This window comes from Seriola dumerili, unplaced genomic scaffold, assembly GCF_002260705.1.
Source record: "Seriola dumerili isolate Sdu_G_001 unplaced genomic scaffold, Sdu_1.0 BDQW01000036.1, whole genome shotgun sequence".
Taxonomy (NCBI): domain Eukaryota; kingdom Metazoa; phylum Chordata; class Actinopteri; order Carangiformes; family Carangidae; genus Seriola; species Seriola dumerili.
This window is the reverse complement of record NW_019174291.1, coordinates 1,795,748-1,819,982: the sequence shown is the minus strand read 5'-3', so window position 1 is coordinate 1,819,982 and position 24,235 is coordinate 1,795,748. Positions and strand designations below refer to the sequence as shown.

The following is a 24,235-nucleotide window of genomic DNA, read 5'->3' as shown; positions in this document are numbered from 1 at the left end:
ATATATACATACATATATACAGTATATATGTGTGTGTGTGTGTGTATATATACACACACAATTCACACACACACACCACACACACACACACACAGACACACACACACACATATAATTTAACTTAATTTTTTTTCATGTTAGTCCGTACCAAACAAATTTTTCTCCCAGATAATATAGTAGCCAAATTTATAACTACTGTGGTACCTGTTACATCAACAAATAGGGTTAGCATACAGCATTAGCGGTCTGATGGTTTGCATGAGGTTGACCTGGGATGGAGTCAAATTCCTGGCCTGGATGATTGTTTCAGACCTTTTCTGGTTCAGAGGTCTAATATTGGAAACTGGTGGTGCCTGTTGTTGTACTTGCTGAAGTTCTTTGATTGTTTTTCAACAGAGAGAAAGTTGTACCAGGATGTCATCTTAAAACTCCTTCACTACGGTTTGGTTTAAATTGTAGTTGGATTATCATACATGAGAATAAATAAAATGTCATTATGATGCATTCAAGTTCATGTCTCTTCTGTCGGTGATGCTGAAATCATTCTCACTAGTACAGCTACTCATCTTTACTTCCAGTCTCCATCTCATTCACCCCGTGTTGTTCTGACGGCACAAACAGAACGTGGGACATTAGTCTTTATGGGACTCGCTGTTTCGCCGCATTAATTGTTAATTGCCTTGCACTCCAGAGAAGAGAGACAGTCACACGTCCCTGTAAAATGCCAAGGGCTGTATTGATTCATATAAATGAGGCAGTTTGTTTAATACTGAAAGCAATCTATATGCATTTTAAAGTAAATTTGCTTGTAATTCAAACCACATTTAAAGTGCAGGTGTTTAATGAAAGTCACGGAGGCATGATGTTTTGAATTTAATTTAAATTTTAATTAACTCAGCTTGTAATTTGATTCAAACTAAACACCCGGAGTTGCAGACCCACGGCACTTCTTCAACTCTTCTTTACCTTGTTTTTCTTGTTGTCTCTCTTCTGCGCTCTCTGCCTCAAAATGTTACATGATCAACCTCAGTCCCATCTGCTGCGAGAATTTCCCCCGCTCCCTGTACAACACTGTGGTATGTCTGTCTCTCTCTCTGTCTTGTAGACCTCATTTACAGATGATGAATGTGATGTGCATACGGATGATGTACACAGCAAACACTGCATTTGCATTCAGGATTCATCTCCATTTTCATTTTCTGTCCACACTGAGATCAGAAAGCATGATGGTCCTTCTATTTTCATCAATGGAATCTCTGTACAGTAATTATGTTGCTGAGTTATGCTGCTCTTGCTGCTGCCATTACTAACTATAATGATGTTGTTTCTGTCTCTAGCCATGATGTTTCTGCTTCATGGCAGAAAAAAATACTGTTTTTACAATAAACTCTAGACTTATATCAGATGCAGGATGCGTTGGTTTGGAAGATTTCTCTTGCGTTTGGAACTTGAGATGACATAAGTGAAGGTCATTGTTGGACCATAGACTGTACATGATGCACATAGCCTGCGTTACATCACTTATAAGTTGAGGGGTTTGAACTCGCGGCTAATCCAAAAATGGGCGAAGAGGTGGGTCGTGTGTGAAGCTGTGACTTCGGTGCATGCTGTTTAATAACTGTGGCAACGCTCCCGTTAGCATCGTTAGCACAGCTGGACGTCCTGGTGTCTTGCTTCAAGTAACCCAAGGCTACTTCATTTTCAGGCTAATTAGCTAGTTAACGAGCTAAGCTAACAAGCCAGGTATGGTGAGCACAGACACAGATACCTGCTAACTAGTGCTAACATATAAATAAAATAATCTCAGAATTTCACACACCTCAAAATACAGGAGCACAGACTTCCTCACGTTCTGTTAGTCAGTTAGCCACACAGCAAGTCAAATTATCTGTCTGATATTTGCATGAAAAATCCTCCAAAAGGCACCAACACCACAAACATGGCTGACATGTCACGTCCAGTGACTCAAAGTAGCTGAGGTGATGCCTAGCAGACAGCTGGCAGACTGACAGCACCTACCTGTCATTCAAAGCAGCCATGCCCTCAATTACACATAACTTTATGCCTTAATAAAGTTTTAAGGGGTGAGTTCTAAAAATTCACCCTCCGTATAGTTGTCATGAAGGAGAAAATTAGCTACAGAGACCAAAACCATTTTTTGTACCAGGCATGTTTCTGCGGGATTGACAAATCTAAAAACACTAAACAAACGAATTAACGTACTAAAAATGTGTCTAAAAATGTCTCTTAGTGCTTTCTGTCTTTCCTAACCTGGTTCTAACTGTAGATGTTCAGCACTGTGCAAAGATGAAGACGGCACAGGGGTTTAGATTTTCATCCATCACACAATATCATCAGTGAGGCATCTGACTGGTCCTAAATCTATTCCACAGCATGACAAAGAACCCAAACACTCAGCCAGAGTCACAAAGAACAAGGACAGACACAAGAAGGACAAGGAGTCCTGCAACAGATGGTGTGATCCCCATAGAGTCCTGATCTCAACATCATGGAGTCAGTCTGGGAGAGACACTGAGACATCCTAAAATCTCCAAGATGCCTGTACAACCTACCTGCCAAATACCTTGGAAAACTGTGTGCCATTCTACTGAGAGGATAAGGCATCCTCACTTCACCTTTAAGGCCTAAAATGTTTGTGCAGTACTGTAAAACTTTAAAAACAACTCACAAAATATACACTTAGTCTAAAACCTTTATAAAGACACAGTGGATGTTTCTCTCATACAGAAAGTTGGTCTTCCTGCTGTCATAAAATCAGACTTAGGGACTTCTCGTGTCCACTGGGAGCAAACATGATATGACGCAACACAACCAACAAAGGGAGGCTAACAAATACACTCTTTCTCCCTCCCTCTCACACACACACACAAACTCTCATTAGGATAAATTGAGGCTAAATCAGGGAGAAAATTGTCCTCTCAACAATCATTTTCTTTATGTCCTCTGAGCCTTGTTCTGTTGGAGGAGACAATCAGTGTCAGTCGACAGAGCAGAGAGATAGGGAGAGGGAGCAGGAGATTGTCATGTTAAAATCCACCGACCCAAAAAGACAGTCTTAAAAATGCTAACAGAAAATCTGTCTGTGGTCCCAAAACTCCTTCACGGGTTTGACAGGAGAGTGTGTGAGGAGGCTATCTGACTGAAAATCAGAATAAAGATGGTGGAAATTGTGTGATACTCGAACAGCTTCCCAGCCGAATGCTTCAGCATTCACTGATTGATGCAATTTCCACAAGATGGTAAAAACATCAAACAACAAAAAGAGCAGCAGCTGAAGTTTGTCCTGTTGGCTGCATCTCATTTCAGAAACTGAATTCAAAAATGTTTTTGATTGATTTAGTGTATTCTAGTAAAATGGAAAAAAGATGGAAAATATTCCAAGATGTCTGCTACTTTCAATGTCCAATCCATTTTTATTTTGTGGGTTTTTTTTTTGGTGTTTTGTTTTATTACAATGTAGAGCACTTGAACTATAATTGTATCAATGTTGATACAGACAAACTTCAGATACAGACAAACAGCGTCTGTCGTTCTATTGTTCAAACAATTTCTCTTCAAAATGTTCTAAACAAGTGATGCAAAAGGCAGATCTTATCATCAAGTTGTCTAACATTTGGTACAATACAGGATAAGAGCTTCCCACAACAGCTCCTCCAACCTCAACAACCATACAGGTCGTTTTTTCAAGAAAATATCATCGCACTTTTTCCTTTGCTACCGTCATAATTACTCCGACCACTAGATGTCACATATCAGCAAAACGTAACTATGGGTCATATTACCCTGCTGCACAGATGAACTATGGGCTGGATTTTTACAGGAGGACAGTCTCATTTCACAAGTTGGACGCAATTCATGATAAAACCAACTGACTTTTTCCACCAGTGGTAAAACATCAGAGACATCCTGCTGTCTGTGAAAACTGATTTGTAAAAGGCAGAAATCAGCGCTCAGGTCCTGAACTCATCCAGCGTGAATTTATTGTTTTCACTGGTTCTGTGTGGATTACTGTGCTTCTACCATCGGAGAGACGGCCCCAAAATATCTAAATTCAACCTTTCTGTCCAGAGCCACAGGAAGCTATGTTTAAACATCTACTTACAATACCAATCATTTAGGAACAGAAGCTAATAGTACTGCTGCTTTGACTGTACAATAGGTCAGTCTAGATAAGAGCCTCAGTTGAGTGACTACAATGTTAAAGCATACATGAAATCAGTGTATAAACTGAGGTTAAATAGGGCGTAAAAGGAAAATGTCAAGGAAAAAGAGAGTGGGGAAGAAGAAGAGCTCCTCCGTTGTGTTCTGGTCTAAAGGTAGTTTTAGTCCTCAGGCTGCTGCTAAATAGCTCCTCAGTCAGGGAATGACAGCTGTGCGTGTGATTCTGCTGTTGTGGTGGATACAAGCCTGCTTTCTGTTTTTGGTTGTGTATATTTTTATCTGCGGGGCCACGCTGCAGGTGGAAACTAAAGGGCATGAAGCCGTCCATCCCTTGGCTCTAACTCACCTCCCTCTGCTTTTAGCTCTCACCTCTCTCAAGTTTTCACCTCAACCTCTCTTTTATCTCCAGGTATTTGTGATTTGTATTTAATTAGAGAATAGGCCGTTTCAGACACTATAGATTCTGTTTTGGAGAATTGATGATTTTGCAGTTTTATAATCTACAACACAGCCCTTTCCTTTGGCACTACGTTTTTTCAACCGCTGAACTACCATATTCCTACGCACAAGCGCACCTACGGAGCGCACTGTATTATGCCGCAGCGGCAGGTCAGCTGAAACTGCTACAGTGTGAATGTTATTCTTCCTCTGGTGCGTTGGCAGCTACCAAACAGCTGGACAGTCAGACCCTCTGGGCCTGGACAGGAGCTAGATTCATTTGAATACAGCCTGGGAAAATGAATTCCAATCAGATTTGTGACTATATGTGAGTATAAATCAACATGTATTAAATGTCATCTGCATTATTTCTGGATACAAGACACTTGAAATTACAAGAGTAAATGGGGCCTAGGTCTGCCTCTTTACATGGTTTTAATACAGGTCTACTGCTGTATTGAACAGAGGTTGCTCTGAGAGTGGATTGGCTACAAGTTAAGATGAAATACCCTCTGTCAATCAAACAGTACTTCTAAATTACACAAACGGTCAAAAGTTTCAGATAAAGGACACTCCCAGTTTTTATTGAAATTGCAGAAGTTCTAGTCCAGTGAATAACATGAAATGGTACAATGGTAAGCAGTAAATTGCCCAAGGTGAAAGAAATTGTATAAATGTCATAGAAAACAGTTTTTTCAGGGATGAAGAAACTGCTCAACTTCCAGCTTTCCTGCAGCAATGGAAGTAAATTTAACCTTAAAAGTCAGTGCAAACAATTTCTACACATGTCCCAACTTTTATTGATGACTTACAAACACTCTGTCTGTACAAAAACATGTTACTGCACCCTCTAATGCATCATTAGGACAATACTGTACTGCAGGAAGTAGGACTATTGCTGTCAGGATGGCAAGAGAAAGGCAGGTAACAAAGGAAGACAGACTGGTCGGTCAGAAGTTCATCCTAAAACAAAATAATGAGCCAGAACAGAACCAGACTGAGGCTTCACGTGATGAAGAGCAGCACAGTCTCCAGACTTAAACCTCATAGAGATGGTTTAGGATGAACTAGACAGAGGGTGAAAGCAAAGCAACCTGCAAGTGCAACACATTCATGGGAACTTGATACATCGTGAGTTTATTCAGCTGCTTAATGAGTCAAACTTTTAGATCAAATTTAGTTCAACAAGAAGATTCAATGATTTTTGTTTTTTAAAATCTCCAACTATTTGTCCTATGCTTTAAAGGGCCAGTGTGTAGGATTTAGTGGCAAGCTCAAGCTAACGGAAACACAATGATTCTGAGTTTCAGGTGAATGTACATCAATGAAAATAATGTTCTGAATATTATATTACATCTGACAATAGATCCCCCTGAATCCTACACACTGGCCCTTTAATCAAAGAAGCACTGAGACGTGCTTCTGTGAATTATGTACATTTTTTTCTGTAAAAAGAGAGGTGTTGGTGACTGTGTTTGTGGAAAATGGTTTGTGCATTTTGTGCACAAAGGTGAGAGAGCTTTCGCAGGTACCGCTCCAAAACTATGGAACCTCCAGCCACCTGACATCAGATGTGCTCCTTCCATCTCCATTTTTACATCTAGGTTAAAGACATATTTTTATTCACTGGCCTTTTTTAGCTTCCTAACCTTCTTGTCCATTGTCATGTTCACATTTGTATTTGCTTCTTGCTGTCTTCTTGTTTTTGTTATTATATTCATATGTCTCTTATATAATGTATATATATATTTGCTTTTACTGTTTTACCTTGTTTTAAATTTACCTGCTTATTGAATTTATTTTAATTGTCCTTTGTACAGCACTTGATAACTGCCATATGTGGCCTTTTGTATCTGCCAGTGGCACAGCAATGACCAAACATGGATGCATTACTTCTGACATGGTGTGTTTAAGTCAATGTGGAGGATTTCTGCTAAAGTGAAAGACAAACAAAAAGACATCCATGATGCCCTGACATTGCTGAAGTAGCTGCACATGTTCACCTCATAAACTCTAAATACTGAATGAACCCTCAGACTGTTTTACATCTCCTCTTTGACTTTGTTGATACAGAACATATTGCATTTAATCTTTTTTTAAATGAAGATGAAGCCACTTTTCACCCACTTGTCTTCAGTTCAGTCAGAGTCTGATTAATCTCTGCAAATCTCTCAATGTTTTCGGTCTTAACACCTGTACAGGCGCACCATGAAGCAAAGCCACATGAATAATTTATCACAAAGTTCCAATGAATAGACTCCTCATTTAATTTCCAGCTACAACAGATCTCATTGACGGGCAGGAATAACGATGTGAACAGAATTTAAATGCGCAGTGAAAAAGTCGTGAATTGATGGAAGTTGTAGCATATGTGTTTTTATTCAGCCAAGGATTGTATCCAGCACAAACACACAGGCACACATCATCCTTCTTTTTTCTTTTGTACTGCTTCCCACAAAGGAACTCCATTAAAGCACTTCCAAATTCACTGAACCACTTCAACATTAGTTTTGAAAGATAGAGAAACATTTTCTTTAATTCCCAGCACACTTTTCTCAGATCAGCTCAGGGATCTGACTCAGCAGCCTCCAGGTCAACGCTTGATTTCTCTCACACTACTGTTCAGCCTTTGTGCTGCAGCATGGGAAACATGGATCTTAAAATGAATCTTGTGTGTTGTATTTAGCTTGAAGCACTGCAAGTATTAAGCTATAAGAAACATTTCTCTGAGTAGGTGTACACTATGAGATGTGTGGCATGATGATGGAATCAGCTTAAAGACAAATCACATACTTGATATTATCATGCCTCTTTGTCCAAAAGCATTCATTCATTTTTTATTTTTCATTTCCTTTGCTCTCCTGTTATCTCTTTTCTTTTTCTGCACAGAGCTCCTCTGCTCTGCGTCCTCTCTCCTCCATTACTTTCCCTCCTGTTTCCTTTCCTGCCTCCTTGTTTTCTCTCCTCTTCTCTCCAGGAGCTTAAACAGTACAGATGGTAATGTAACAGGAGAGATGCATCTGTCTCACCTAGCACTTACTTTTCCAACATCCGTCTCACTGTAAGCTCTATGGGCTCTTCCACACCCTAGAGATCCCAGATCTCCTGGTCTTTACCATTTGTTATCTTAACAATATAAAACAGCCCAAAGTGAAACTGACTTCAGATAAAAAAAAGGAAAAAAGAAAAAAGAAGCTGAGAAATATTTCAATGTGTGTCCACTGGTGACTTACTAAGAAGTGTGAAGGGGCAGTGTGTGTGTGTGTGTGTGTGTGTGTGTGTGTGTGTGTGTGTGTGTATGTGTGTGTGTGTGTTTCTTTGGATTTAAGATTTTGTTGGATTTTTAAAGACACATGCACATGACAGACTGAACTAATGGGTTAATGTAACATCTAATCATACTGTATATAGTCTTACCTGAACAATAAGAAAACAGTATTAAAATTGAACCTCTGGTCACTGCTATGATTGCTGCACAGATTTCAAGAAACAAGATGCTGAGTAAAGAGCAGGAAAAATGCTAACGCCAGCGTCATCCACAAAAACTAACCAGCACCAAACAAAATGCACCACTCCATGGATAAACTCTGACATACAGTGAGCTTCAAAGAAAATGGAAAAAAGGTTATCTAAAGCATAAGATCACAGTTTTTAAGTATGTTTTAAAACAAACTCACATGTATCATAGATTTAAAATTTGTTATTAAAACTCTGCTTAAATTTAAAAAATGGAAGAAAACTGGGGGAAGAAATAGGAAGAGATCAGCCTTACTCAGACACCTGGGTGCACCCTGGGCTACAGGAGCCGTTGCAGGAAAAGGGACTGAAATTTGTAAAAAATACAACTACAGTCACATGAAGGAGCAAAAACATGGCCTCTGAACAATAACATACAACATTGAACACGCATCTTCAGACCAAATGTGGACATCATACAACCCACAATCTGAGATTTTTAATACTGGATCTGGAAAACATTGTTGAGAGTCAGAGCTGAGACCACAGAGGTTTTACATTTTAACCTCCCCCACTGTTTCACTTCCTGAAATATGGTAATACGTCCTTTTCATGTGCTCTCTATTACTGGAAACACACCTCTGAGAGTCATCAACCTCATCAATAACACACACACACACACACACACACACACACACACTTCATAACTCAAAGTTAGGTCATTCAGTGGTGCCATGCTTTGCCGAACTGCATCTATAAATACATCTGTCATTGTCACATCAGGCTGATGAGCTAATGGGTGTTGGGTGGTCAGTGGGGAGTGGGTCCATGAGGAGACAGTATATGAGTCCTGTTGTAGTTTCCTCTCTCTTAACAGAGACCCAGAATAGAGACACACACACACACACACACACACACACACACACACACACACACACACACACACACACACACACACACACACACACACACACACACACGCACACACACAATACAATGCACAGAAGAAAACACTGTACAATAATGAGCCCCCAACAATTCCCATTCATCACCAGTTGGCTGGGTTGCCGTGGGATACAACTAATGAGCCATTACTGTTGCTGTTACCCAGAATACATTGCTTTAGCCCTTCAAGCCTTCAACCTCTTGGTCATTGGTTGACATGCACGTGTGACTCACTGTGTGTGTGTATGTGTATGCGTGTGTGTGTGTTTGTAAGTCTGTGCATCCACACTTTGATATTGTATCGTATATCTCAATATACTTCATGTCAACTCTGCTCACGCGCATGTGTGTGTGTGTGTGCGTGCGTGTATGTGCGCGCAGTGTGTATTGCTGTGAGTGTGAATGCCCCCTTTTAACTGCAGATCATTATCATGTAAGATCTTTATTACACAATGTAATAAAATGTTGGAGGTAAAGATGCAGCAGGACCAACGCCAAGAAAATATGAAGAGAACATGCATGATCTTAAGTGTTACATTTAAATGTTTCCCCGCTGGGAAACACACAAGCAACACATATGTTTGGAGCCACTGAATGTCTTAAGAGGGAAAAACCATTCTTCTCAATTATGGTGAGAAACATACATTAACATATAATTTGCCTCCTTCGGGTACAGAACAGTCTCACTGATGACTTTCAACTGCAACTGTAGATACTGCCTCTCTCTCTCTCTCTCTCTCTCTCTCTCTCACACAGACACACACACACACACACACACACACACACACGTATATATATATATATATATATGTATAGCACACACACATCAGCAGGTAAAAGCCAAAGCAGACCACCACTTTTTCTCCTGTTTTAATTCTGCAGGGTGAGGGTTCCCTGTATAATATGTCCAAAAAATCTGGTGTTGCTCTCGTGACTGGCTGTAGGAAAAACAACAAGAATTAAAGTTGGTCATGTTACCGAGCTGCTTCATGGTGCCTTCAAGTGAGGTCAATCACGAGAGGTCACAACTTCGTAAGCAGGTTCTCTGAATGCTCTGAGTTCTGACGTATGCTGATGATTATTTAAATTACACTGGTGAAAAAATACCAGAAACAGCACAGACTCTAACCTCAATAGTAATAGTTTGGAAACACACTACTGCTTCTATAAGGTACATTTATATTCTATAATGGTGTGACCTAAGGTGGATCTGATCCCACACAGTGTGTGTTCAGCATTACACCATCTACACTTACTGCTCCTTTGACACTACACCTCTCCTCACATTTACAGACATTTCTTGTATGATCTAAGCAAGACATGCAAGGCAGGGAGGAGAGCTAACTCACCACTAGTCTCAGGTGCTCCTTCTTCAACTCTTGATCCACATAGAGCTCCTACTCACTGCAGAGAGAGAGAGAGAACGAGAGAGAGAGAGAGAGAGAGAGAGAGAGAGAGAGAGAGAATAAGAGATGAGAGGCTTTCACTCTTGATGGTGTTTTAAACCTTTCACAGCAAAGACTGAGGCAACAATACCTAAAAGCATCTTCAAAACACTGCAAACTCCCACAGGCACACACCAGCAACAAAAACAAATCCACAAACACCAAACGTCTCGCTTGAATATGGAGTACCACATCCCACATCAGCTCAAGGACAGAGGGAGAGAGAAAGACCGACAGAGAGAGAGAGAGAGAGAGAGAGAGAGAGAGAGAGAGAGAGCGTGATGAACCAGAGGAGACAGACAGACGGCAGGAACAGAGAAAGTGAGAAGAAAAGGGTGAGATAGAGAGAGTTAAAGAAAGTGTGAGAGAGGAGAAAAAGAGGGATATGGGTCATTGTCATTTGTATAGATTAATTAGGTATGCAATCATCCCCAGAGATGGGTTCAATGAGCACAAACATTATTACACACACATACTGAGGTGTGTGTGTGTGTGTGTGTGTGTTCGTGTGTGTTCGTCTGTGTGCAGTATTTTTCCACCAGCGAGTCACGTAACAACAGACGGAGTGAGAGTGAAGGGAGAGATGCAGGGTGAGACGGATGTATTGGGTTGATTCGGGCCCTTTATTAAATAGTATTGTTGAGTCTGAGTCATCCACCGTAGATGATGACAGAGAATACTTTTGGGCCACAGCCACATAAAAACTCTTTATTACTTGTGATTAAATCCTGTTTTTAAGAGCTGGTAAACCTGAAGGGATTTCATTTAGGTGTTTGGTTTTAGCGTCCAACAATCGTCCACAAATAGTTTCACAAGCTCTTTCCCCCAGTCTGCAATAGAGCTGCAGGAATAACATGGATTTTTTAATTTGATTTTTTAAGTTTTGCAAAACAGAAATGATCAAATCTTAAAATATTAAATTATTCACAATCAAGCATTTGATGCAAAAAGTTAATTTATTAGTATTCATTTAATATGTGACTAAAACTCCTGTATCAATACTGTGCAGTTCACTTTTCTGTCTTTTTGTATTATCTGTGTTAGGTTTTTATGATGTGTGACTCAGCCGTTTGTACTGTAGTTTATCTTTTAGGAGTCGTTCAATATCACAACAAAATATTTTATTTTGGTGTCAGCAGAGCCCCAAGGAAAAACTTAGAGAGACTGTCACCGATGGAAACATGTTTGGTGCAAAAAGAGCTGGGTCTACATTCAGGCTCTGGATCCAGGACCCAGTTCCCAATTGAAGAGTTAAACCTGCTCCTCCCAAGAGAAGATGTTCTACCCTTGCAGAAAAAAAATAATGGTGCATTCAGGTGCTCCTTGAAAGTAAAGTAAATATTTTCAACTTTATTACCAGGTGGTTGCTCTCTTCTACCAACAAAATGTAAATCTAGCAAAACAAGGGGGACAGTGTGCACATCAGGGACAAAATCTATGATAGCAATCATTTGAACAGATGATGAAACAGTAAGGTTAATGTGTACATTTATTTCTTTTTTTATTTGCTCTAACACCCTGTGGTTTACAACATATTTCTGCTTTTTTTAATTTTACATCCTGCAGAGGCGTTTTTACCTGAATGCAAAAGTCTGGTAAACATGATGTGGTCATTGGATATTTCCAAACTAAACACTCCATTACACTACCGACCAGGGGAGAATGAATAATGAGTTACTGAGGGCTGCATTAAATACAGATTATCAGATGTTTGTTAAAGAAAGCATTTCCTCAGCCTTTGATTTGGCAAACAACCAGAGATATAGAAAGCTCAGATCCTCCATCCTCCTCCACAAGGTCCTGACCTCTATTAACAGGTCAATGGAACCTCTTCTTCACTCTGTCAATAGCTCTTTATCTGCTGAGAGGGACGGCTGGTTGGAGATGGACAGAGAGATGGCCTGTCGTTCTGTGAGGTGAACTCATCTGATACGAGTCATGGATCGAGGGGAACAGTGCACGCGCTGTAAACGCCGCGCACATGAAAGGACGCCAGTGTTTACACAATAGTTGCCTGGTTAGTTTCTGTGTTATGCTCAACTATGATGCTTCCAAAAGATGGTTTAACAGGAGCAGAGGAAGCAGCCTGAGCTGAGAGAAAGTGGGAAGATCAAATGAATGAACTGCAACGCTTCATTTTAAATTGTAACATCACCATGTATTGATCAACACAGCTTTATCTGCTGAAATAAAGCCCCTCCTCCACACACACACACACATACACACACACACACACACGCACACACGCACACACACACGCACACACGCGCACACACGCACACACACACGCACACACACGCACACACACGCACACACACGCACACACACGCACACACACGCACACATGCACACAAACAAATCAGAGAGGGGATGTTTCCTTGTCCTTATCATTAGTAGGCTGCTCCTTAACCTTGAATCACTGTGTGTGTGCCAAATTGGCTTCTACATCAGGCCGGGGTGCTGTACTGTGTGTGTCCTGTATCCCTTTGAGGTTTACACCTTGGCAGAGAGGACATTTATTATGTCCTCATTTCTTCAAATGGCTGTTTGAGGGTTAAGACTTAAGTTAAAGTTCAAGCTATATACATATACATAGACATATATATAAATATATACGGTAACAATGACCCAAAGCTGTTTGTAGTTGCAGTAGTTAACTACACACAAAAAAGCAAAAAAGTGATTTAACTACTTGAATCACAATGCACATATGAGCCACTGCGAAATGTAGTTAAACTGCTACTTTAATTACTTGTAATTCACTACTCCCTAACACTGGTTATTAATGATATTTGTAGATGTGAAAAGGTGTGTATAATGTGTGTATGATGCTCTCTGAAACACAGTAGATAAAGTCTTTTACAGTCCTCAGGTGTGTGTCACTGTGCAATTGAAGAACTGCGACCTTGTCAATGACACTAAACACCAGGTGTGTTTTCTCTCTCTCTCCTCCCCTCCTGGCTCTTCCTTCAGGCCGTAGCTGATGTAAAGGTCTTGGCTAAAGGTTGACACCAACACTCTCAGACGTTCGTTACAGAGGCATTCATCAGGACTGAAGACACTAAAGTTCACCACAACATAATCTCCATCTCTGAGCTGTCTGTCTTATCGCTGTGCTCTTTCACTCTGCCCAGCTCCTGCCTTTCTTTCCTCTGCTACATGCAGTACAACACAGTCATACATCCCATTACACCCTGCCTTTTCCTCCCTCTGCCTTTTCTCCCACTGACACATCTCACAGTATTTCTAAAGGTCACGTCAAGTGACATATTGAAAATAACATCCACTAAACTGCAGCCATTCGGGTTTTTCACCAGACGGACAATGTGTTTTCTACAAAGTAAAATCAATCAACACTCATCCTCAAATCTGAATCTGAATGTTGGTCACTGTGGCAACGAGGACATGAAAAGAAAATCATGTTTCAACACCATGTTGGGGATTCTGCTGTGAATAGAGTCAGTTTTATTTAGTTTTTTTTGAGTGTCACTGTATATAGCATCATGACCCGGAGGATAAGGCACACCAGTGAGAGGTGCACAGTAATCTACAGGAGAAAATGATTCCTCATACTGTATTTTCTCTCTCCAGGAAGAGCTTTGCACAGTCTCAACATCCTTCTCTTTCTTTTTAACCAAACATGATCATTGGATTACAAACTGTGTACCTTGTGTTTTAACAGATTACTTCTGTGAATCTGCTCACCAACAGAACATCACACGCAGAATCTTCTAGTATTCAAATATGTACTGTTCAATGATAATGGCTTGATTATCACGATCACTGCACTGATCAATTCTAGCAGTTACTCTGTTCACCAAGCTTAGCTTAAGTCATAAAATCCACCTACCAGCACATCTGAAGCCCACTAATCAACACATTGCATCTCATTTGTTTGATTTCTACAAAACCAAATAGTGTAAATGCAACAGTTAGCAGTTTTACATGGGATTATGTGTTTCTTGGCTTGGAGCAGCTGCCAGGAAGCCAGCTGAGACTCCAGGAAGTTACTGGTCCCTGCCAAGAAATAGTCTGGTGTGTCTATGAAACAGGGCAAATTGTTGATTTTATACTTTGGCTTTTCTACGAATTAAGTAAATGCGATGTTAATTTGTGAGCTTTAGAGGTGATGGTGGGCTGACTGTGTTACCTTTGGACAGAGCCACTATTGTACATCTCTGCTGAACCAAATGATGCTGCAGCTATAAATTCCATTACTACCTGTCCTCTAGCAATAAATAAATGGATTTCTCTTAAAGAGAAATGCTGTTCAATAACATGGGGAAACTGACTCCCTGGATTAAACCTGAGGTTTCAATTCTTGGCGGTATCTTGGATTCAGATCTAAGCTTCAAGTCCAGCATCAACAAGGTGAAAAAAACATCCTTTTTCCACCGTAGAAACAGCTAAAGTACGGCCATTTATAAACCAAAAAGATGCTGGGAGATTGATTCGTGCCTTCATTTCAAGCGACCTTGATTACTGCAACGCACTTTTTTACCAGGCTCCAGAAAAAAAAACACTGAGAGACTGAAGGCTCATTCAAAACGCTGCAGCTCAGCTGTGAACCAGAACCAAGAGGAGAGAGCACATTAGTTTTAGCTGCTCTGCACTGGCTTCTTGTTACATTTAGAATTGATTTCAAGCTCCTCCTCCTTATATACAAAGGCCTTAATGGGCAAGGACCAAGCTACATTGCTAACTTCCTCTGTTCATGTGAAGAACTTGGTGCAGGTCATTTCTTTCCTGTAAAGCAGTTCGTGCTACATTTCTTGTATGAAAGGTGCTACACAAATAGAGTTTATTATTATCATTATTATCATTAAAAATTTGTTGTTTAAAAATTTTTGACAATTGTCTGAATGTAATCAGAATTAGGGTCTAGAAGAGGAAATAAATACTGTAGTTGCAATTCCTCAAATCATCCTCCGAGATCCATAAATATTAATTGTTTTGACTTAAAAACCTGCAGTTCCCATGGCAAAAATCTACCAGGGCAAATGACAGCAAGCATTTCATTGTTTATTAAACAGGTTATTGTTAGTGACATCAGTGCTGTATCCAGCTGAGAGGACAGAGAAGCACCTCCCCAACAGAAGGATCTACTTTCAAACCTGTCCTGCATGCTCATCCCACAGTGGCTGCCTTAATGTAAATGCAAATACTTGGAGCAAAAATGCAGATGGATCTATAACAGCTGGATGAAGGAGGACTGCGATCACAGGCAGGAGAACAGATAGCTGTATACATACACACATATATGGTCATAATACATCCACGAAGGCCACGAAATAGCACTTTAAAAACACTTCAGAGCTCTCCACGCAATTTATTTGAAAAACTCCCAGCCACAGGGCGAAGAACTGAGCAGAGAAATGAAGGCTGCTCTCACAGTCACACTCTTGCTTCTCAAATGCACAGAGGAGGCGAAGCCGCGACTGTGATGTTTTTCATTCCTTTTTTCCTGACAAGTCCATGGAGTCACTTTATGAATTCGTTTATGCTGCATCAGTCATAGTGACCCTGCACTGACCCAGAGGAGGTAAATGTCAACAGCACTGACTCGGGCTGACATCAAGTGATGAGAGAGGGCTCAAAGAGAGTGGAGAGCTGGGGCGTCCACAGCTATAGATGACTGTAAATTAAATACACTTCAAGATCAAGCCCAATGAAGGGAAACACAACAGTTTGTGAGAGCTCCACGAACTAGTAAGTAATCATAAAGAAAGAAAGTTCACCAACATTCAAAAGTCACACCTGCAGACGTTTAAACACGGCAGCTGAGCCAGTGTTACTCCTTCACAGAGCAGATGCTCTTTATCAGTCTGGTGACTCAAGCACAGTGGCAGCTCTCTGCTTACTTCCTTGAGTGTTAGCAAAGTTACGGAGCCCAGATGGACATCCATTAAACATCAGACCTCGATTCTGACTACGGACAGAATTATATAACTTGAGGAGGCACTAGCAGGGACAGAGATTTGTCAACCAAATATTCTTCCTCTCATTGCGCCGACATCTCTGGGGAGTAAAAAATCACAGCAAGCAGCTACACTGGCAGCTCTGTGAGGCTGTAGATAGTCACAGTGGCAACAATGGCAATGTTATCAATCTAATGTTTATTCATGTATTCCATATTCACAGTCTTAGTTTAGCATGTTAGCATGGTGTTAGAATTAAACACAGAGTACAGCTGAGACTTAAGGGAATGTCATTAGTTTTGCAGGTTTTTGGCCTAAAACCAAAGCACTCAACAAATGTACATTCTGACTGGATGATGCCACTACATGAAAAGTCAGGGAAGTCATTATAATTCATTCTGAGGAGGATCTGAATGTCTGTAAAATAGTTTATGGTAATCCATGCAACTGTACAACTCAGCCATTAGGATACGTTGTCTGGGAACCATGGATGTCTGGACCAGATTTGGTCCCATTCCATCTTGTTGAGATATTTCACTGGAAAACTGACAATCTAACCTGCTGGTGATGCTAGATGAAAAATGAGGAGATCACCAAGTCAAAATTTCACCGCAATCCATCCAATACTTGTAGAAAGAGGTGGATAAACACACCGACCTGACATTGACATCCCCAGAGCCACTAGTGCTGCTGGTGGGGCTGAAAATAAACTCATTGAGACCCATTTAACGTCCTTTAAGGACACAGTTTTTGACACTGCCCCCTTTTAGGCTACAACTGCGCCACAACTGCACACATGTAAACCCAACAAAACCAGAACACCATGAACCCACCGTTCTAATGTAAAATATGGCACAAAATTAAAGTGGGCTACTTAAAATACATATGTCTGTTTGAGATGATTTGGCATCAAAGCTTTAAGGATGATCTCTCTAATCAGTAAAGCAAATTATACATCGACTGAAACACCAAATACTGTAACAAGTGAGAAAGAAGTCAGAGACCATAGCTGGAGCTATGGTCGGGAGCTATGGTCTGCAGCTAAGGTCTGGAGCTATGGTCTGGAGCTAAGGTCTGGAGCTAAGGTCTGGAGCTAAGGTCTGGAGCTATGGTCTGGAGCTATGGTCTGGAGCTAAGGTCTGGAGCTATGGTCTGGGAGTGGGATATTTTATCACATGTGCCACGTTGCAGCACTCGCCCAAACTGCTCAGCGGTCCAGAGATCAGACTGTGGTTTCACTGTGTAGCTTCAAAATGTAAATGAGTACAACTGTTTGAGGGGAACCAGGGAAAAAAAGACCTCTCAGTAAACTACTCATATTAAATACAAATACATGTAAAATAAGGTTTTGCAATTGGCACATAATCCGAGAGAATGCAGCTGTATGAAGACAAAAAAAGTACACCATACATATGAGTGTTAATTTCCTCTTTATCTTCCCAGCTGCAAACACTCCTCACACCTCCCCCCTACAGAGCTGTGGTCTCCTTCCACTCCTCATTAGAAAGCACATGCGTTGATAATTACCACCACCATGCACCATGCATGAAGAGCCAAGATCTTTGTGAGCGTTCTGTATGTCCACATGTTTTCATGAACAGTACATGTTGTGTGTTTTCTGTATGTTTGTTTACAGGTTTGTGTGTATTTGTGTGTTTGTGTTGTGGGTATTTGAAGCTCATGTGTCGTCAAAGCGATGAAGATGTTTTCTTCATGTGTTTATGTTTTGTGTGTTTGCATGTGTTTTCTTAAGCTGCAGTGCGTTGAGCTCTCTAGGCCACCGTACCCCATCACCCCATTGTCTATGCATCACAGAAACATATATATCAACATACGGTGAGCTCAACAACAGACGGTGGAGAATGTGCAGTTAAAGCACAACAGATGACTTCAACACACCCCCGGTACATCAATCATTTTTTCAAAAATAAAATCATGATACATCATTCAAAATAAATCAGCTGCCATGACAGCGGTTTCATGTGGTGTGTTCTTCATTTGGTTTGGTTCATTCACGCTGGAAGAACAAACAACTGCACCAAGACCACTTGAAAAGATTTATTGATCCACATCCAAGTGAACTCAACTGTCCAGGAATCGACGTCCAACATACAGGAGTTCTCAGAGATCATTTGGTAATCATTACGACTAAGTAGCAAATGCATCATGGTAAGAGCGCGGGGATTTCCCCTGATATCTAGAAAGAGAAAGAGTAAATTGTTTAAATTGTGAAAATAGAGGCCCATAATTTAAATGTACTAATTATATTATTAATTTCAAATTTAAAAGATTAATGGATTAAAGATTTTCTCTGTCTTTACAAAGTCATTGCTTTCTACATGGAAACTGATTTAAAAACCTTTGATGTCCTCAATGTATTTAGCAAATTACTTCACTTCAAATAACTGGAAAAACTATTTTGTTATTTCCCCAATGGCATCGTTTCTTGAGACTATAATACAAACCATTGTTTCATCTACATAAATTCTTGGAGCTCTAATTAACTGAACGGGTTTTCCCCGTCGACCAGGGCAGCACATTTCCAGATCTGCGACCCTCTAGAAACCAAACAAACTTATTCCAAAAATCGTTTACATTCGGGTGCTGGTGAGTCCTTTCCTGAACCTCCTCCTGAGGGTTCTTCCTTTGTTTTCTCCTATTGAAGGTTTTTTTTTTTTTGCTGAGTTCTTCCTCCGAATCGAGGGTGTCAAATCCTCTATAAACTGTAGAGCCGTTTGAGGCACATTTCTAGTTTATGGTTTTGGACAATATGTGTGGACTTAGGTCTTGGAGAATGGACAGTGTTTATCTTAACACCCCTAACATCATGTTCATGTCTTTCACATCAGGAAAGTGTTCAAATTAAAAACTATTTCCAGTACTTCTACATTATACTAATTGAATAAGTGAGGGGTTATATTTTATGAAATAAAGCGTCAGTCAGCACACAGTTACCATGGCCTCACGTTACCTTGCATACCTGTAGTGTAGTCAGGTACATCTTAAATTTGGGAAACAGACAGCAGGGGAATCAGATCAGTATTCAGTATTAGTGGTCAAAGAAGACATGGGCATCTACCTTTATACTATATGGGACCTTTAAGCTGTAAACTTAAACTCTAGTGTTTGCATCGTGTTTTTTAGCTGTTTACAGGATCTTGTATCTTGTATCTGTGCTAATCTACTCAGAGACTTGGCGTACCTCTTTCCTAACTGTTGATCTCTCCTTCAAGTCTTCCTTCCCTTGCTCATTCAGGAAACACAATAAATCTCATGTAAGTCATGACTGTTAGCAGTGAAGTGCTATAGTGTATAGTTATAGCGATAGTGCTATCCTCACGCTACAATGGATTCACTTAGCACGGAATGATAGTGTAACTCTCTCTTCACACTAAACTAACAGGGAACTTCTCCGCTGTGGAGACTAATTTCTTCCTTTTCAGATGACCGTGTGCAAACAGCTACACTTGCAGCCTCTTTCTCTTTCTCCTCCCTCACATTTCCTCCTAATTGCGTTCTCCTAATTGCGGGGTGTTTATGTATTCATGGGACATCTCTCTCCACATTGTGCTCTGTTTGTTTTTTTGCTGTACAATCACCCTCTGTCTCTCTCTCCTAATCATGTTCTAGTTATGTATTTTTTTGCTTCACCTCTCTCTCTCTCTTCACTAATTACACCCTGTTGGTCTGTTGTTGTACTGACCTTGTGCCCCCTCTTTCTCTGTATATTCATCACTTCAGCGGACTGTTCGGCCTCTTGTCCTTTCCCATCTATTTTCCTGTCAATCTATCCCCACGCAGTCACCGCTTCCAGCCTCCTTATTTTCCAATCGGACCTCTCGCTGCTCTTGACACAGATCTAATTTAATAATGTCTGCATGAATGTGTGATGAGGACTGTCTTCATCACAGGCATTTCCGCTGTTATTTTCTTATGAACTCGCTGACTTACAAACAAAAACTTTCCTGTTAGTTTACAACAAGCTTGATCTGGGTCCGTTAAGGAATCAATCAACAGAAAGTTAATTAAACGCACAGTATGTAATTTCTGCCGCTAGAGGTCTCTCGATTTAAACAATAACGAAAGAATGCATTGGTTGATGTCATGACATAGTGTGGGATCATGGGAGTTGTTGTCTTCACCAAGAGGTCCCCTCCTCTCCAAATCAAACAGACCTGGTGATTCTAACTGTTAGAAACACTGAATGAAGCAGTTTGACATTTAAAGTCAGTGTTTGAGCGACGCTGTACGAGAACAGAGACTCAGGGAAGAGCTGGAGCTGAAACTGATGCTAACCTTTGTACTGATTGTTTCTCTGATAACTTATGAAGCAGATGTTTTTACCAGCAGCTGAATTATCCACAGAGGTGTCCTCCTCTCCATAACACACACACCAGGGGATTCAAACCAGTAGAAACACCCATTAAGCAGTTTCACTTTAACAATCATTGATTCACTGACGCTCTTCAGTGACACAGGACAGGACGTCTCCAGCAGCTGGGAGCTGAGCTGTCTAACATTTCCTCAGCTTGTTTCTCTGATAACTTCAGATCCAGACGTCCGACGACTAAAATCCTTCATCTGGGTCAAATATAGAGCTGAAAACCACCAAGGTGTAAAAAGTGTATGTGGCTTAAAACTAGATAAAAGTCAGTGTTGAGCTTCTGGCAGGAAACCACAACACCAACCCAATGCGCATATGGGATATGATGTCATTGACAGGCGACTAAATGCCAGGTATTTACCATGATTAAAATAACAGATTTCTCTGGTTTGAGAATTGATGATGATGATGACATTTGTGAAAGTGTAAGTACACAACTCTAAATAATAAATAATGAACTCTAATAAAGAAATATAAAACATAGGTCTAGTCATTTTTAGACATTCTAATGTGGAAAAGTTACATATTATAACTTTAACAATATTTTTGATAACTCAAAGGAAACAGGACATCAAGTCTTAAAACTGCTGAATTTAGCAAAGTATGCAACTTAACATTTTTATGATTACTGGCATTTATCTAAACTGACAGTCATTTCTACAACCTCCTTCCTAATGGTCCATCTTCCTTTGTTTTAGATGGAAACATTTATTTAGGGGCTAACAGCCTTATTTCAGACACATGAATCTTTGTATTAAACTTCCTGTTTTATGAATGGAATTCAGAATGATGTGTTTTTACGCACATGATGAAAGAGAATGACAGAGATCCAATTTTACATCTTTTCTCTGCATTTCTCTCCTGTCTCTGTACATTACAAAACAATTTAACAGGTGAGGGCGAGGCGAAGGAGGAGGAGGGGGCAGAAAACAAGGAGGAGAAGGAGAAGTAGGAGGAGGAAGAGGAGGAGGGGGAAGAAAACAAAGAGGCGGAGGAGGAGGGGGAAGATGACAGAGGAAGCTGGGGAGCCAAGCGAGAAGTGCAGGTACAGGCTTCCTGCCTCTGCTCTCCTCCTCTCTTACCACTCTCTGTCAAAGACAGACAGAAACAAGGTGAACCATATTCCAGAGAGGGAAAGAGGGAGAAAAGGGGGAGGTAAGAGGGAGGAAAAATAGGAAATGAAGGGAGGAAGACGAGAGAAAAACTGTCAGGGTGGATTTCGAAGAGGATTTCAAGTTGTATCTTCAGATGTTTGCCATTCCTGTTGTTAAATCATGATGAAGAGAGTCGATGAGCAGGTACAGGAAGAAAGACAGAAAGAAGCTGAAGTTTCCTGATCAGCATGACGGACAGATTGATGTATAGATGGAGATTTGTTGGATGAAGGGTGGATTGATTATGGATAAACAGATCAATGGGTGGCTGGATGAAGACATGGATAGATGGATGTATTGATGGACTGATGGGTGTATGAATGAATTGATGGATTATAGACTGAAAGAAGTCTGAGAGTCTAGAAAGTGCACATTGCACCACAGTTGGTTATTCCTCCCATATTTCTGACCAAAAGAGAAAAATAGAAATGTATCTGCCTCCTGTCTTCTCCTCTCTCCCCTCTCTAAAACACACACACACTCCTCCTGAATAATTTACACCCACTACTTCCTCTCCCGCATTAATCTGTCACCTCCTCTGCTTCTCTGTGGCCTGTGTATACATGCTCTGTGTGTATCTGTGCATGTATGTGCGAGTTTATTGGCACGTGTGTGTTTCACTATGTATGTTTGCGCATGGGCGTGCACCGTGCATGCTCGCTGTTTACAGGTTTCTGCGGTGGCGGGCGCTCGAGTGGCTCAGACACACACTGAGACGACAGCGTTTTTAACTTACAAGCAGCTCGGCTCTGCACAAAGCCGCCCACTCCTGCACAGGACTCAAAGCACAGCAGCGTGACAAACAGCACAGAGCTGCCGGCTGGCAGAACACCACAACTGCTGCGAACTCTGGGCAGAAACTCCCCTCACATCCTGCTGGACTGGAGAGGTTTTCTCTCGGAGGAAGGTAAACAGTGGCAACGCATCATCTGCAATATTTTCATATAAATAAATGTCAGATCTGATACTCTATATTAATGAATCAGTTCGAGCCAACAGAATATTATATATGTATACATATATATATATATATATATATATATCATTTCACAAACCAAATACCAAACACTGGCTCATTGGCTGGTTCCAGCTTCACAAACTTTTCTCTGTCATATATGAAAGTAAATAAAATATCTGTGGTTTTGGACTGTTGGTCAGACAAAACAAAGACTTCTGAAAACGACAGTGTTTGGCACTGAGAAATCTTGATGGCCTTACAATTTTTTGACACTTCAATTAATAGATAAAACTAGACTTACCGCCTCGTGGTTGTATCCCTCCGCCACGCAGACTAGTTTCAGGTTACACCCCTGTTTATCCAGAGTCATAGAAAATATGAACCACTTGTGTCAAATTGCTGGGAAGTCTTGAGTTACCTTGAACTTTGACCCCTAAAATCTAATCAGTCCATGAGTCCAGGTGAATGTTTCTACCAAATTTAAAGAAATTCCCTCACGGCGTTGCTGAGATATCACGTCCACAAGAATGGGACGGACGGACGAACAACCCAAAAACATGATGCCTCCAGCTCTGGTTGTCGCTGGTACAGAGGCATTATAATTGGCAGTTTAATTAATAATGAAACACACACACACACACACACACACACACACACACGCACACACACACACACACACACACACACACACACGCACACACACACACACACACACACACACACACACATAGACATTCTCACACACACACACATATACACACATACACACAGACTGTAGAAGCCCTGTTTTAAACAACATGTTTGCCTTACATATTTAATGCAGGGCCTGGCATAGTGTGTGTGTGTGTGTGTGTGTGTGTGTGTGTGTGTGTGTGTGTGTGTGTGTTGTGATCACTGAATCCTGCCTTCATTTAGTGATTAACAAGATAACCCGATACATCAGATAAGGATTACCACCCTGACAGACATAAACACACATGCACAAACACAGAGGCATCATGAATATTACACACATACAGTATATATATATATATATATATATATATATATATGTATATAGATACATGTATGTATATAAATATATATACAGAGTGTCTGGTTATTCTTTGGCAGGAAAAACCTCCTGCTGCACAGGAACTCGTTTTTTATTTATACCAGAGCATCTGAAATTAGCAGAGGAGGAGCTGGATGGCTGTTATGAGCAGTGGAACACCTCAGTTTCAAAAAGATCACTAACATAAAACTGGAAAATAATATTTGTCAGGCCAACATAAAATTAGGAATTGGACACACGTTGGACACACGTTGTTAATGTTATACAAACTGAAACATATCCACTGTGAAATGCTGTTTCT

At 40.6% G+C, this 24,235-nt stretch overlaps 1 protein-coding gene across 1 annotated transcript in view; it reads right to left on the bottom strand.

Moving 5' to 3' along the window:
* The window catches only part of LOC111216868 (sodium/calcium exchanger 2-like), a 165,952-nt gene that overhangs the window by 61,557 nt on the left and 80,160 nt on the right, over positions 1 to 24,235 (bottom strand). The window contains exon 3 of the mRNA XM_022738504.1: positions 10,371 to 10,425. The gene's annotated coding sequence lies outside the window, so the exon portion shown is untranslated. The remainder of the gene's footprint in view (positions 1 to 10,370; positions 10,426 to 24,235) is intronic.